Raw genomic sequence first — 16825 nt, 5'->3', positions numbered from 1 at the left:
AAGCTTTAAAAGGATTTAATTAATAATCATGAATAATTCAGGCCTCTTGTTTCTGAGATTTCTTAACCAACTGGTGTCTATGAAGATTGACGTGATCTGAACACAAATTTTACTAAGAAAGTAGGACAAAGCACTGTATTAATTGCACAACTACGCCTCTGGAGTTGTTATAATTTTATAAACCCCTAGCAATAACCAGTCGGTGTGTTAAAATGCACAACTCCCTATCACTATTAATCAGATTATCAATAAATTCGATATCCTTACATCCTTCAGAATGCTATGATCTGACAGATTATAGAATTTCCCTGATTGAGTTAGGACAAGATGAAATTAGAGGACCCTACATCTTTACTGTTCCATGGGTATTACAGCGTTGCCAGAGGAAAAATAGGTACAAAGAACCAGGTTAAATTAACATATGGCCCACTGAATATTTCAACAGATATCCGAAATAAATCTTAGAGGGTATTTGGTAGGAATAAAATATTTCGGGACAAGGAAATAAATGTTCAGTATTGTATAGCAATTTTCAAGTTTTGCTACAAAAAAGGCGTTACAAGGTGTGGTAGAAAATATAGTAATTGTAAATTAGTAATCAACAATTACTTATTCTGTATCTATTTCAATTAGCGTGTGTTGAGACAAGCCTATTAAGCTTCTAGATCTGCTCCTACTAACCGTAAAAGTTAGATCGCTTGACATGAAGCAAAACATAGTGCAAAAATTCTAATAAATAGACACCAGTAACAAAAATCGCGAATCAATAATAGTCCGGTCAAATTAGACCGAGAAATAAGAATGAAGCTACATAAATTCCCATCAAGCTGAAAGTAAAATTGTTTAATAGACAATTTATACAAGGTCAAAGGTAAAAAAATGATTTTTTCGCGATTATCAGCAAAACGGTAAGTTATATCATAAAAATACCTTAGACAAAAATTGTAAATCATAAAATTATTTACAGGAAACGTATCAATACTTTTTTTTCTACGAGCCACCGTTTCTGAGATATAACGATTCAAAAATTGGAAAAGCTATAATGATTCTGATTTACTGTCGTATTTAATGGCTATAATGAGAAGTACCAAACAGTCAACCAGTCAACAGAAATTTCTTACAAATACTAGTATCGGTTCATTTCAATGTTGTGAGAAAAGTTTACTGCTGAAAATATATTGGTAAAACCATTGAGAACGACAACTTTTACAACTTTTTGAATCATTATATCTCAGAAACAAGGACTTGTATAATTCACCTACAACAATAAATGACGCGATAATATGAAATATGAATGGACGAACTGAGCTTCAATTGCCCATATTTGTTATCAGGTATTATACTGCACGGTTATTTGGCTCCATGTCCAGCAGCTCTTAAACGTTTATGTAGATCTCCCTCTATAATTTTTATTAGTTAAACAGCGAGCAAAATGTATACGTACGTAAAACTAAGTCTCTATGCAGAAAAGCAATTCTTCGAGTATGAATACAAATTTACGTAGACTAGTGTATACATAGGGCAATAATAGGAATTCGTAAATTCAGTCACTGTCAATAGAAACAATGTATTGATGCATGAAGCTATTTTTACGAAAACTTTTTGTACTCTAACCAGTGTTTACGATTTATTTGTATTTGTAAGAAAATCGACACATTCATTATTACATTTTATTCGTTCATCATATTCTTTAACAATTTTTAGTCAAGTTTAATTTCGCGTTTTATTCATTTCTTCGTAATACTAACTAACTATTAAGAATAATAAAGAACAAATTACTCGTTCAGTTTCTTTAATTTTTTTTAGAAAAATTCAATAAAATATCCATATTTGATTAATCGGCAACGTTGCAGTTTTTAAAGCGGGTGGGTGGCAGAAGGTTAAGATCGACTCGGGTGGAGGGTTAATCCTACAATAACGGCCTTGCAACCCCGTCGTATGTGTGAGTCATAGGGTTCTTATGGCCGAGTTCGATCCCCTGCCATTTTATGCTTTCGAAACTTCCATGGATGAGTGGCGTATTTTCGTGAACGGTTTTTTTCATGCCGGATTGTGTTTGACAATCCAACGCACATGCTCTTATTTGTTGTGAAATATATATCGCAATATATTATACGGGTTTAATGGGATCGTGGGTATCAATGTTTTCGATTGCGGATGAGGGTAATCGAATTTATTAATATTGAAATAATACAATATTATTTTGAACCGATTAAAAATATTTTAGTTCATAAGCGGTTTTTATCTAAACTGAAAAAGACTTGAAGTACCACAAAAAAAAGACTGAAGACCTGAATCGAAAGACAAAGAAACGCATTAACAGTTTTTGAAAACGAGTTGCTTCGGCGCGAATCTTCAGGGTGGTGATATTAACCGAAACGTTCGTGCCCCATACATACTAAGCGAACTGAGAGCTAAGTGCCTGCGCCTCCCAAGAAGCCCTAGGGAAAGATGGGTTAATTAAATTACCGAAGACCTGCGTACCGTTGACCTAGAGAAGACGACACGTGAAAAGAAACGGCAAGGTTTTGTAAGAGCGGTCATAAATCTCCTCAGGCCTCCTAAGTCAAGTTTTGTCTAGTACTGAAGTGTAAATTACACAAACATCTGAAATTTTAATTCGACTTGATGTAATAGGTTGTTTTGGTTAGGTTTTAAATTATTCACATCACCAAAACTTACTTTATATAATGATTATTAGCTAGTTATGTATGTATCTATGTAACGAATTCTTGTAAAGTGATTTTACATTCTAAAAAAGCCGTATTTAGTTTGGAAAAAACACACCAATGACAATATAATAATTTGATTATATTTTTCCAATTGTCATGACCAGGATTTTCACAATGACCAGTAATTCTCTTGTATGTATATATGTAATTGGATTCGTTTTTAGTGCAATTTAAGACGTCGGAGTATTTGGGAATTTGCACACTTATTAAGGACTATAGTACAGTAATTTCGAAAATTCATACCATTATTGTTCACAGAATTTTAAGGCTGCTGCAAATTAGTTTTTTCAAACTATAAGTACACTAATTTTAAAAGTATCTGTATATATAAATATACACATATAACCAAAAAAATTAAAACATTTTCACTTAAGAAGATTTATTTTTTTTTTTCAAACTTGATAGAAATCAAGCAGATACCAAATCATCGACTGCAAATTATTGGTTTAAAAAACTTGTTAAAAGTTCCTTCTCAAAGACAATCTGAACAGTTACTCATAGTTTCCAAACCAACGTTAATATATTTATGACAGTTTTCAAACAATGTGAACAGATGAAACATGAGTAGCTAAATTGAGGTTTCATTTCCTTTAAATAATTCTATAAGAGAGTTTACATTAAAATTTGGAGTAATTCAAGAGACCATTGACGATGTAAATACTTAAATTGTCATTCATATTATGTAAATTTAGCAAACTGGAAAGAAAGTTTCAGTATCAATGCCTGTAGTAAGCTCAACTTACAAAGGCGGGATTCTAACGATGGAAACTTAGTTAACCCTTTCCCATAATGTGTTAAAAAATTGCATACGAATGGTAATAATACATCCACTTTCCACAATTTACATTAAGTAACTAAAAAACTCGTTGTCAAAAGACCTAAAAATGCAGACGCCTAAAAATTTATTGCAACCGAGTTGAATATGACATGTAAGGGTTGTTGGGAAACAGGAACGAATAGAAGGAAGGGATGAGAGAGAGAAGGTTCGAATCTCATCACGGTTCTTACACGTGTATAACCATTGTAATTCTAGGAGCCACTTAGGCGGCTAGCAAATTCGTCTGCAAACGCGGATTCGGATGCACTTGCATTCCCTACACTTCATCACACACATTCAAGCTCGTGCAAATACGTAGGTACATTGAAGATGTATGAAGGGAAAAGCTAATTTCCGTTAATAGACTGGGAAAACAACGATGATAGTAAAAAATATATACATCTGTGATTAAATTCAAAACATCTATCTACCTACTTTTTCCAAATTGATAAGTGTAATCCATCTGTTAGATCTCGAATATCAGTTTTATTCGGACTGCTTGAAAATGATTACCAAATACAGTTATTTACTAAAAAAAATGCTAACAATCAAACTGCATTATAAAATATTATTGTGGTGGAATATAATATATTTTAACGCATAAAAGTTCGCTGATAAAATTGTACAATTTAATTACAACACGACAAACATTTTGTAACTAACACTTCTCTCATTAGATTCCACATCTTTGACGCCGCGACTGTTTTTATATTTTAGGACATAACCTTAAGTGTCTTCTGTCTAGAAACCTTTAGAACAATACTAGTATGGTTACCCAATGATTGAAACCAGTTTCCATCTTTTATAGTTTCCATAATATTAAGTTAAGACCGTTAGATGGCGTGCGTCTGTGTACTTGTCATATTATAATTTCCAATACATTACATTATAACCAGCGCGTCAGATAACAAACGGCTGTGACCCGCTACACTATATGAAATTATTTAGTTGAAAAACAACTTTAGTTTTTCATACACAACTTGGACATATGGAATAGAGCTGTGGGGTTGCAAATCTTCCAAATCTAATACAACTATTATTCAGTGATCTCAAATACTCCGTCAACTAGTAGGTGCTCTATGGTATGTAACAAATCACACCATGCACGTGGACAAGAAGTTATCCAAGAGAGGATCATCAAATATCATAAAACTATAGAAACTCACCCAAATCCACTACTAGAGGAGTTGTTAACGTCACGAAACGCGAAAAGACTGAAAAAAAGTTGGTCAATAGACCTAATATGAGGTGTAAGAGGTTGCATCACTGAATGTTAGACTCACCAAGACATTGTAGATGTTAGATTATCTAAGACTCGTTATCAAATTAACCTATAGAATGTAAAAAATGATCTGATTGTTAATAAAGTAAAATAAATGCTGTGATAGCGTAGTGATGTCGTAGGTCAATAGACAAGTTGGGATGTCGATAAAGAAAAATGTGGATGCAAGCCCGCAAATAAACAATGTCTAACAAACCGGTGTTCTAGTTTTAAAAATAAAATGTAAATCACAATGTCACCAAGCCTCCACTTGTTGCAATAAATTATTAATTGATATAAGATTTCTTGTATCCTATTTTTTTTCTTATTCTGTAAACTCAATAGTCTGTTATCCGAATTTTAGCTAAAGTCCCAGGAGAATAGACAAACGCCTCGTCATTTTTCGACAAATAATCTATTGTTGGGCATTTAACTAATACTCCGGGAGAATAAGCATGCGTGGCGCGCCATCAACCAACTGCCTATTATCCTGGGGTATTAGCTAAAATCCTAACTTGTCTATTGACCTACGACAGGGACATTACGTTCGAATTGTTTTTTTTAACTTTGTATAAATTTCAAATTGTTGTATTCAGTTCCACAAATTTCAGAAAAGGTTTTATTTTTTCGTTAGGAAAAATTCCATTCAAGTATATATTAGATGAAACAATAAGACACGTGTTAACTAATATGTTAACATGATAGAATCCTCCTAGGGACGTCTCGTAAACACCCATGTGTAAAATTTCCAAGAACACGCGCAGGTTATCCGAAGTGACAGTGACGACCTGGCGATGGAAAAAAGTGTAATTCTCGTGAGGATAAACATTGAAGGGCACATCGAGTGTTTATCCGTTAGGGTCTTTGACGAAAAACTATTACTATTTGATACACGGTATAAAAATATTTACTGAACAAGAAGGAGAGGACATCTTTCAATTCATGTTAGGTATCAGGGGATTCAATTAGTACGAAGTGGAATTAACAGAACGTTGGTCGTTTTTCAAAATTAAATTGACTGGCTCAGTGACATGAATGAAGCGAAAAGGGAATTCTCAATTTTTAAATTCTAACTGATTAGTTTTTTAGTTAATAAGACTTCTCTTAGTTTTTCTATTTGTAATAATGGTAGAAATCTAAAAATCCTACCGATATAAGATGTGAGTCACATTATCACATACAATCACTGAGATGTTTTTAACCGTTAGAAAATACAACAAAGCATAGATTATTGAATATTCTTTAACCAAAAAAAATACCGTTGAAGTAAAGGCTTGGTGACTTTGGGAAAGTGTACCATCATTAAATGATATACGGAGAAGAAGAAATGATGTTCAACAGTCAGAACGTTCAAAAGAATCGATCCTAAAATACAACTAGTAGTAACTATTGGAGGGAGTTTACTCCTATACCAAGTTGCATTCCTAACTAATTGATATAACCTTATTTCAGTGCCAATATTTTTAAATCGGAAATATCCAAATGAGTGGATTGAACGAGGAATAATTGTCATCAAGTTTAGTCTTCACGTTCACTGGACAGTTGATTCCCGAGATGAATTATGGAATCCCTGTATATCAAATTCGATTCGATTGTATAAAACAATGAGTAAATAACGTTCTTCTATAGTAAAGAAAAAGTTTTATAACAGGATCTGTAAGTTGCATCCCATCTCTACATTTCAGGTAGGTTTCGAATTTCATTTCGGTTGAATTAGTTGTAGAGGGTCTTTCATGGGTACCCGAATCTTGTCTTAATGGTATATTAAATTACGTACAGACAACCGAACATTGGAACCATAATTTAATGATACTAATTATGAGCAACAATAAATTTTACCATATATTAATACCCATCCATATTTATTTTACCTTTTAACTTCATTCCTTTATTATCCAGTGGGTTATTCTGATTATTATACATTATTTAGAAATATATGGAGTACTATTAAATCCATACATACATAGTGTTATGGGGAAAAAAGTTTCTGCAAACGAAATTAATGTTAAAATTATCTATTTTAGAGGAACTGATTCATGTTGCGATTTGCTGTTCGCATACCTAAACCAAAATTCTTCCTAAGTTGAAAATTGTTTCGTTGAAATGTTCAAATTAATTTTCTGAATAATTATATTTTTTCTGATGAAGCTAGATTCACCACTAATAAATTTTTGTCAAAATAAATCTCAAAACCATCTAATAATGGAATGATACTCAAATGGCTCCAGAATAAAGCAAGAACAGGCTTCTGCTGAGGAGACCCTAAAATAACTGAATTTTTTTCCCTCATGGAACATGCTACCGTCTTCTAAGCCGAGTTTTCGGTGTGATACGCCATAAGAATACAGTAATCTCAAACTTCTTAATCAGCAAAGCTGCCATAAAGGCGGTTGTGCTCTAGGCCTGCGCTGGATTACAAAAAAGTTCTACAAGAGTTGGTGGATTGCAATGTACAGTTTTTTTTTTAATTCCCGGCCAATTAAGCAACAAGGCAACGACGAGGCTGATTCGCTCGCTAAATTGCGAACAGCAAATCCACCATTGGACTCAGAACTCATTTTTGGTGTATCCAAAAGTACTGTAGCTCTAGCACTAACACAATCTACTATAAATAAAAAGTTTCCAGATATTTATCTGTAATTGAATCATGTCGATTGGACAAAATGTTGTATGGCAGTTAACTTATGCGATAAACAGGTATTAAGAAGTCAAAAAAATAAATATCCCGATTCCGAAAGACTTGTGTATCTTATTTTTCCAACCGTCTCTTTCTACATACATAAAACTGTGCTCTAACGGTGATTCGAAAGGACAACTACCTCGGTATCTGGAAAGCCGTTTTCATATTTACATATGTAGATTTGTAAAAAAAATTTACAACCTCAAATTAACATTAAAAAATTTAACATCATTTTCAGCATATTTTTGTTGTTTTGAGGTAGTACTAGTTTCTATAAATAAACAATAATTTATGTTACTGCATACTAATAGCTAATAGGCCAGGTATTCAAGCATTTCCCCTCCGAATTCTTTGATGTAGCACCCTTTTCGGGGGTGGAAAATTTTTCATCCCAAAAACCAGAAATCGAAAGAATAGCAAATTTAATATAAAAAATGTTGTATAAAGTTTTTTTGATACATCAATAGTTTTTGAGTTATTCGTAATTGAAAAGTACGATTTTTCTTAAAAAAAAAACGCATTTTTCAATAGTTTTTTATGTATAACTCTGTAATGATGCATTTTATCGAAAAAAGTGTGATTAACAAAAATGAAGCTTATAAGAAAACAAAGAAATTAAGCTATATTTTAAGATCTTAATGTTCTACCTAAAGCAAGTTATAGATACTTGAATAGCTTTTGTTTTACGTAATTGAGCATTTAACCTCAAATAACGGGAAAAGGGTACATTTTTCACCAAAAAGTCATTAAATACTTTTTAAAGAACTTAAAAAGACCTCTCAAATCTCAATTGAAAAAAGTCGTTTCGACTGAAATTTCAGTGAGATATGATGTGAAATAGTGAAGCTAAAAAAATTGCACTAAAACTTATGCAATTTCATTGAAAAAATCAAAATTAAACTTATACCTTGTACCAAATACTTTATTTGGATGCTATTTACGACATCTGAAAGTTTGGCTGATTAGAAATGCATAATTTTGAAAACAATGAGCATTAAATTATATTTTTTTTTTTTATTTAAAAAATAAAATTTGCTCATTTTTTCTCCATGACTATAAGACATACAATAAACAGTCAAATTAAAGCATTTTTATGACGATTATTATGATTTTTTTATTTTTTTTGTAGCATACAAATTGACGGAGTTATAACAAAATTAATCTGTCACTATAGTACGAGGATTGTTTATCCACAGCCCTTTGACCCTTTATTCATAAAATATGGAGGGTCTCAAGCCCTTCTAACATACATAGGCTTTTAGTCCTAAAAATTACCTTTACAATGGTTTTTTGTAGGATGTGATAACTTCAAAATTAATGGAGTTACATAAAAAATAAGAATTTGAAATTTGTTTGCGAATTATAGGATATGAAAAAAGTTTCAAATTGTGATGTTTTAAATCGTTAAAAAATATTTTTCCTATATTATTTATACAGAAGGGTAGTTTTTAAAGATTTTTAAGGGTTGATACTTCAAAATAAACAATATGTTAAGATATTTACGCTGCATAAACGAAAAACATTTGAATTGAAAAAACGTAATGGAAAAACTATAATATTGGTATTTTTCGATAAGGGGTGGTTTTCACAATTTGCACCATGTAGGATATGGAGGGTAAGATGAGCTTAATTCTAAATTTTCAGGAAAATCGAAGCTGCATTAAAGAATTCGGGGGTTCGACTCCATTTTGAGCTCGAATGCCTGCACTATAACGGCGACCTAAGTGTAGCTTAATTGCCATAACTCTTTCGGTAGACATTTAATGAATTAACGGTGTATATATTTGTTTACAAATGAGTTTCATCTTTTCATTAATTATTAATTAAACGTAATATAATAATAAAACAACTTAAAATTAAAGTACGTACAAATTAAATATAGATATAAAGATCAGTAATTATCATTTATCAAGCAATTCTCGATAGATTAACCACATTTAATTAATGTCAACAGTCAAAAACATAAAATGAACGAAAGCAAGCCAATTAAACTAGTTTGAAACATTTTGGGAAAAGTATCAGGTAAAAATATCGTTTCAATAAAATGTAAACATGATTGGTTTTTGATTAATCAATTTAGTGTACCAATAATAACTGGAATAGCATTTACCATCAGGCCAGAGCTTTCGTAGTACGCATTTCTTTCGGGATAGAATTCTTACAATAAAGAAATTAACAATTCATTGGATGGATCTGTTTTGTTTATTCGTAACAGTCCCGTATGTGACAGCTTTTAAATATAAAAATTTCGTCTACAAATGATGTAACTACTTTCGTGGTTGTTTTTGTTCCAACTGAGTGAAGAAGAAAAAGTATACATATAGAATAAGGGACCAGTTGTAAGTTTCTTTATTTTTAGTTTATTAAAATTCTATTGTTAGTCGGAACGGACTTTTTTACATACTTAAATGGCAAACTGACGTGATAGCATTTTCGGTATTGACGGAATGTAATTTTGTTGACGAAAAACTGGTCGAGACGGCCGGCCAATGTTTTCTACCTAAAATTTTCAAGGATTCGCACAGGACGGACATTCAGAAATGTTTGCACTATTATATTTAGGACGAGAAATTTCAAACTATACATAAAGCGATTTTTAAAACATCAACAAAACACATTATAATATATTCGTTCAACAGGCGAAGGAAACTACCTGTCTGAAAGCAATAACAATAAATTTTTGCAACTTTTTTAGTACATCAACAATACAACATAGAATATAAAGAGGCTGAAACTTTCATTCGTTCACTCGAGGAGTGACTATTAATCGTTTTTCCGTACTTGGTGAGTTGAGACGTCGAAAAAGACAGTGACTATCACTTTGTCAACTAAAGGTACAAAGTTGCATGCAAGGCACGGTCTCGCTTGGACTCTGGTTCGAAGTGATGGCACCAACTGTCGGTAACAAGAAAGCAGGGTCCTCATGATACCGGAACAAGTGTTACAACGAGGGTCCGCAGTTCGTTTTACGGTTCACTGAGCTTCTTCGGAACCCACCTTCCGGTAACTCAAACTGACGCGTAGAAAATAGTCTACTGGCCGCTACCATCATTATTTACATTGTGACAAGCTGATCACGTTTTGTACGGCGACTCAAACAACCGGCTTTCACGGAAAGGGGCACTTTCTCCGATCAGAAAATTAATCAAACATCTCGCTCATGCTACGTCAATTGATCTGCTTCTTTCCTGCAATACTACATTCGCGTCCCTAGATGTCTCAACACGTTTTCCTCAAGCGACATTAGTTTGGTTGTTAAGACGTTTCGTACCTTTTCATTTGAGCATGTTTCCTAGGTAAGCCTCATTATACTGAAAAGTGCGTCTTCTCTTTCTAAAGAAACCAAAATGATGTTTAGTGTCTCTTTTTGATTTCGAGCTAAGTTTTTGATGTATGCAACAGCTTTTCGTACAGTCCCAGAGAATTGATGGAAGCTTCGATACTACTCAACCTCGGAAACTGATACCTGCTGAATAAAACTTACTTGTTGTTTTTCATCACTAAATTTGTAGTCGCCCATGTTTTCTATACTTATTCTCGCGATGTATTCATTCAAGAAACAGTGTGAAAATACGTATTTTTTTCTAATAGTTCGATATATTTTTTTATTTCTGAATAGTCTCGAAAGTCCCATTCGAGTGCTCAATTTCTCTATTTTCTTGAGATCTCTTTTTAAGTGACTATTTCCTTGAAAATAGTACATATCTGATTTGGCGTAAAAAGTCTTTATCCTTCTTTTTCGGCTTTATTTTGAGAACTTTTGGATGTACAAATGTTTAGGATGAATTTTGCAAACTATAATGATAACTACGGCAGCTCCGTCTAACTTTACTGGATTGAGATGTGTATCTATATCAGTCTAACTTTGGAAGTTGTGCAACTGATCAACTAAAAGTAAGTTCTTGCTAGTGGATCACGGATATTTATTGATTCTTCTTTTATGAGAACGTGGAGTATACTGATTTGTATTGTGGTAAATAGCATTTTTTGTAGAAAACTGTTTTTACTATTGTATTAATACTTGATAACCTAATGAATATATATAAATCTGAAAATTACTCGCACTTTAATAACATCGTGAGATAAACTATTTTTCTGTAAACAAGGGCCTATTCACTTCGAACATTTGACCCTGGTTTAATTCCTTGGTTTTTGTCGTTTACGACGAGTTCAGTTTTTATTTTGATCTTGTCTGTGCGTTTGTCGATGGATGGATCTTTAGCAGTCTCTTTATTTTTATTTTTAGTACTACAGCGGCGTGTCACAACACATTCAACAACCACTACATGTTCCTAAGATAATCATCTTAATTCTTTGAAGTTATAATTTCAAATTTATGTTGAATAAAAGGCTGATGAATAGCCCTGCTTCATCATTTGTGGAGATCATGACAATTTTTTCAAAGGGGATTAATCTTATTATTTCCTAAATTATTGACATTAGTAATCAAGGGCAATTAAATATTATATGAAGACAAGTTACAATCAGCAATATTCAAAAAGTTCCCATACGTTTCACGACTATGGAAATGACGCTTAGAAAAATGGTTTCGTATGAAAGTGCAAGCTGTAAATCAATTTTTGTGAACGAAAAATGGTATCTCAAAATCACAGTCAAATCGTCGAAATATATGTTGAAGAAGAAATAATGAGACAGCATTAAAAAGCTACGAAACGACAACATGTGATATAGCACGAAGGAATGATTCAAAATGATATATATATATATACTTCAACTTGTTATATTTTTCAAATTTGCAGCAACACTTTTTTTATTTGCCAACTTGAATTTTACCAACAGGTATTAACAATGGTTATCCTGTTGCCGGAAATAGATGCCATAGCGACGTCCCCAATATCCGACATTTACATCGACTCAGAAGACATACGGTTAGCGAGTTTCTAAAATTCCCAGCTAATCGATTGGAAATCAATCTTTTTACGTCCCCAGTTCTTGGACTCTTCTAATATAAGGAATATTCATAGCTTTTATTTGCTACTTATGGTACAAATACTTCATCAGCAAGTACTTCCCTCTCTTGAGGGAATTGATTTTCTTGAAACAAGTTTCTAGATACAAGATCGTAGATGTTTCTAAAAGAAGTCAAGCTTAATTTAGTTTTCAATTCATCTTTTCCTCAAAATATCTTTATTAGACTGCTCCTCTACTTTTGGTTTTTGTTCTTTATATTTTTGTGGGGATTCTTTTGGTCTCAAATATCTTTGTCAATACGCGAGTTAAAAAAATTGAATTTTACATTGTTAAATGTTTATTAATTTAAGAGATAATACAAACAGAATTATCAGTCTCCTTTGTTCCGTTTTCGTAGTCAAAAGAAAATTACTTAAGCTTAGCGGAAAACAGACGTAAGTGAAATTAAAACTAAACATTTGAAAAATATTAATGATCAAATTTGAGCTTTATGTTTATAGTGCTTATTTTAATTAAATATTGTGGCTAAAGTGTTTGATGTTGAGATTTAAGTACCTCAAAAGTTTTTCGCGCGATTACGGGCCTACTCACAAAGAAAAAATGTAAATAGAAGAATGTCTTAAAAATAAGAAATATTCGTTTAATTATTTAAAAAGTATCACCCTCAAATTTTCATTAAACTTCGTTTATAATATTTACAATTTATAATTGATGAAAATATTTACTGGCCCTTTTTTAAATGTTTTGTCCGGACCATGACGGTATCAAATTTTTGACCATTCTTCTTCTTAGCCGTTCTTGTTAATAGGTAGGTATATGTAGGGCTTTGTTCAAAGTTGCAGCTTATCTTTCTCTTCTTGTTGTTAATTCTGATCGGAAACTACCCTACTTTTAAATGGTTAAGATACCATTATAAATAAAGTTGATTAAATTATTCAAGTCTCGAAATATATTGAGAGTCTGAGAATCTCTAAACTTAATTAAACTTTGTTAACATACCATATTACAAGTCTACTACCAAAGACGGATAATTGAACCCTTTTCAGATAATTAACTTTCTACATTACTCCTATTCCACATTTGACAAATAATTTAATGAAATATTTGTGTGCTCTTTGAAAAAATATAATTTGTGGAATATAAGCTAAAAATAACTGCATTAATTTTGAGAAAGACGATCAATATATACAAGGAGGAGTAATTTAAGGCCTTCGACGACGTAGGGCGTTGTTACAATTAGTACAATTACTAATGAAAACAAAAATTTGAAATGTGAAGTTTGTTCTCAATCTTTAATATTGACCACATCGTAAACTAACAGCGTTAGCAATTAATTATTGTGCTGCTATTTTATCATTTCAGAATTTCCTCGTTTATATTTCTTCATAGTTTCGCTCTATTTTCTTTCCAACTAACCATTCTTATCCTTCTTAAATCCTCCTCTACTTCTTTTAGCTACTTACGCCTTCCTTACCTCCCGGTTCCAGCAGCATTGAACGATTGATTTTCTTATACTTACGTGGTCGAAATATTTTCCTATTTTCACTATATCTTCACTGTTTATTTCTTTAGTTATTTCATATTTCATTTTCATTTTATTGGTCCTGGAATTGTTGTCATTATTTCCCGTCCCACTTTTCTTTAATTACTTCTTTACTCTTTTTGTTATCATCGTTACTGTCATCAGAGATCGTGTCATCATTGTAAATATCAAACTTAACTAATAATTAGCTCCTATTTTCATTACATTATTTTCTTAGCTTTGCTCCGTTGTTTGTCTTTTAGTGAATCCTAAATCTTCTGACACAATTCTGATATAAATTTTTTGTTTCCAATATTTCAATTTAGACATTCGTTTGTACAATCAACATTGAAATAACTTCGTCTAGTTTCTTCTGCAGGCGTAAAGAACAAAGCAGACTGATATTTTAATTAGGAGATGGGAATATGACCATAATTAATCTGTTTTATATTACAGGATGTTTAATATTAAAGAACTAACATTAATTTTTGTAACAATGTAACAGTCAATTCAACTAGCGTAATAAGAAAAAAGAAATTTATTTTTATATAGTGTTATTAATTGTTTCCCAAAAATTCATTTATGCTATTTTCTATTTTATTTTTTTATTTAATTATTTATAGTTTTTTGGATCATACAATATCAGCAAGAAAAATTTCTTGGGTGTAGAAATGGAATCCGCGCCGCTGGCCTTCTAGTTTATGTGAGAGGTTTACAATTCGACGTTTTTCAGTAACATTCTGATTTCTGATTCTACCCAGAATGTGTAAAAGAAAAGGCACAATGCCAACGGCCCGTGCATACTGTGATGCGCCGCTCGAACTCATCGTAATCGATGTTCCTAAGAAAACAAAGAACGTGATTTTTTTCCAAGATCGCAATTGTGCTTTTATGCGATTAATTGGGTTTTGGAAATAAATGAACAAGTCTTTGTTGCTTTATAATGTTTTTTTGCAAGAATTTTACTTCACTACAAGATTTATTTTTTGTCCTTTATTATTTAAGAAACTGTAAGGAAGATGGAGCCTCAATAATACAGAATTGGAATATCAAGGATTTCTTTTTTAAAATTATTTAATAAACAAAGTGAATTTCGAAAATCGACGTTATTTATTAGACACCCTACGTTTATTTTTATGTGCCCCACAAGAGGAAATCTAGAGAATTTTTTCCATCGATGTTCTAGAATTTCTAAAGTGCGAACCGCACTTATGACATCGTTCAACATCTGAAAATACGGATGGCATCTCAAAATTTTTATACGGTGGTGAACATTGTTGTTACTCTACCTCATAGAGACGGAGACACAACTCATCAATTGTAATTTCCTTGTCTTGTCTAAAATGCAGTAGAAAACGACTCCAATTTTCAAAAATAAAGAAAAACATTGTATGAATAATTATATGTTAATCATAGTCCAAAATTATAGAAAAAGTTATAAAAGACAGCTTTCATTGACAAATTCGTCATTGCAGAGTTTGTAAACCTTTTGATGTCGTCTATTTGGAAGGAAATGTCGTGATAATATTCTCAATGACGTGCTTTCAAACGAGTTTGGAGTGTCCCAAAGTTGAGTATCTTTTATATTGGCTTTATATATTAGATATGCAATTGGAAAGTCGTTGGTTATAGCCTGGATTAGTATAGACAGTTATTAAATTTAAGTTGACAGATCATCAAGTCAGTAAGAATTTTTTGTTAATAAATTATTAGATGAATAATACAAAGTAATAAGAGATTGAGTTATAATTGTGTAAAGAAATAGTATTTCTTTAATTTTAATATGGTTTATTTTATTTAACTGTGGGTTATGATATCTATGACAGATCTGTCATGGATGTCACAAATGTCACTGTCACTGTCACAAATGTCACTATCACAAGTGTCAATTTTGATTGATTAGAATAAGAAAATAGAGGTTAATTAATATTACTTATTTAAGAAAGACAGTTGGAAAAATAAACATTAAATGTCGTAATATAAAACAGTTTATTAATATCACTTATATAGTGTATTTGTCATAAAAATAAAATTTTTGTTTTTTAGAGCAACACATGTATTTATTTCAATTAATTTGAAAATCATCTTATAAATATATATATATTAAATAAGATAACGCTGTAGTTTCTTGAGTAGTCTCTAAGAAACAATAATGTTAAGTGGTACAAACATAACACACTCTGGGAAATTTAATCAATTTCTGAACAGTGTGAATAAAAAACACAATGGAACAGGTGTAAACAACTAGGTTGCAATATTTAATCACGTTCGACTGTAACGCTGTTACGAAAGTTTCTACATGTACTCAAATTCTCTTAGGACGATTCTAAAAGAAATACTGGCCCTTGTTCTTCTTGAATTCTCGTGTATGAAAACTTCCGATAAAAGGAAAGTAGAAAGAAAATCTAATTGCCCAACACAAAAAAGTGAATGTAACATTTAGTTATGTTAAAGTTTTCATTGTTCATTTCACCTTTGAGAATGCTCTAAAATCGAGTGATTTCAATGTTAATGGTCTTAAATTTGATTAAGTATAGTTCCAAGCATATTTATAGGATTAATTATTAGTACGATCGAGAAACTAAAATCAATTATAAATTAATAGAATTGCACCTCCGAATAATGTTCATAACCTAGTTAAAAAAATAAAATTAAATATATACATAATAGGAAACAAAAACGACCATGCATCGGCCGGGAATCGAACCCGGGCCGCCCGCGTGGCAGGCGAGCATTCTACCACTGAACCACCGATGCTTACGGACGATAAATTAGAAATTAGCATCTCGCCCTTGATCAGAATTCTGATCAACGAATCTGCGTGAAAACTATTGCTTTTCGACATTGATAAAATCAGGAATCGACGGTACTATCCATACCA

General features: G+C 31.9%; 1 non-coding gene across 1 annotated transcript; it reads right to left on the bottom strand.

Moving 5' to 3' along the window:
- Positions 1-16630: 16630 nt before the first annotated feature.
- Trnag-gcc (transfer RNA glycine (anticodon GCC)) lies at positions 16631-16701 on the bottom strand. The gene has a single exon. It is a non-coding gene; the product is annotated as a tRNA-Gly (tRNA).
- Positions 16702-16825: the final 124 nt, after the last annotated feature.

The sequence above is a fragment of the Diorhabda sublineata genome, chromosome 3, assembly GCF_026230105.1.
Source record: "Diorhabda sublineata isolate icDioSubl1.1 chromosome 3, icDioSubl1.1, whole genome shotgun sequence".
NCBI classification, from domain to species: domain Eukaryota; kingdom Metazoa; phylum Arthropoda; class Insecta; order Coleoptera; family Chrysomelidae; genus Diorhabda; species Diorhabda sublineata.
This window is presented reverse-complemented; position numbering and strand designations above follow the sequence as displayed.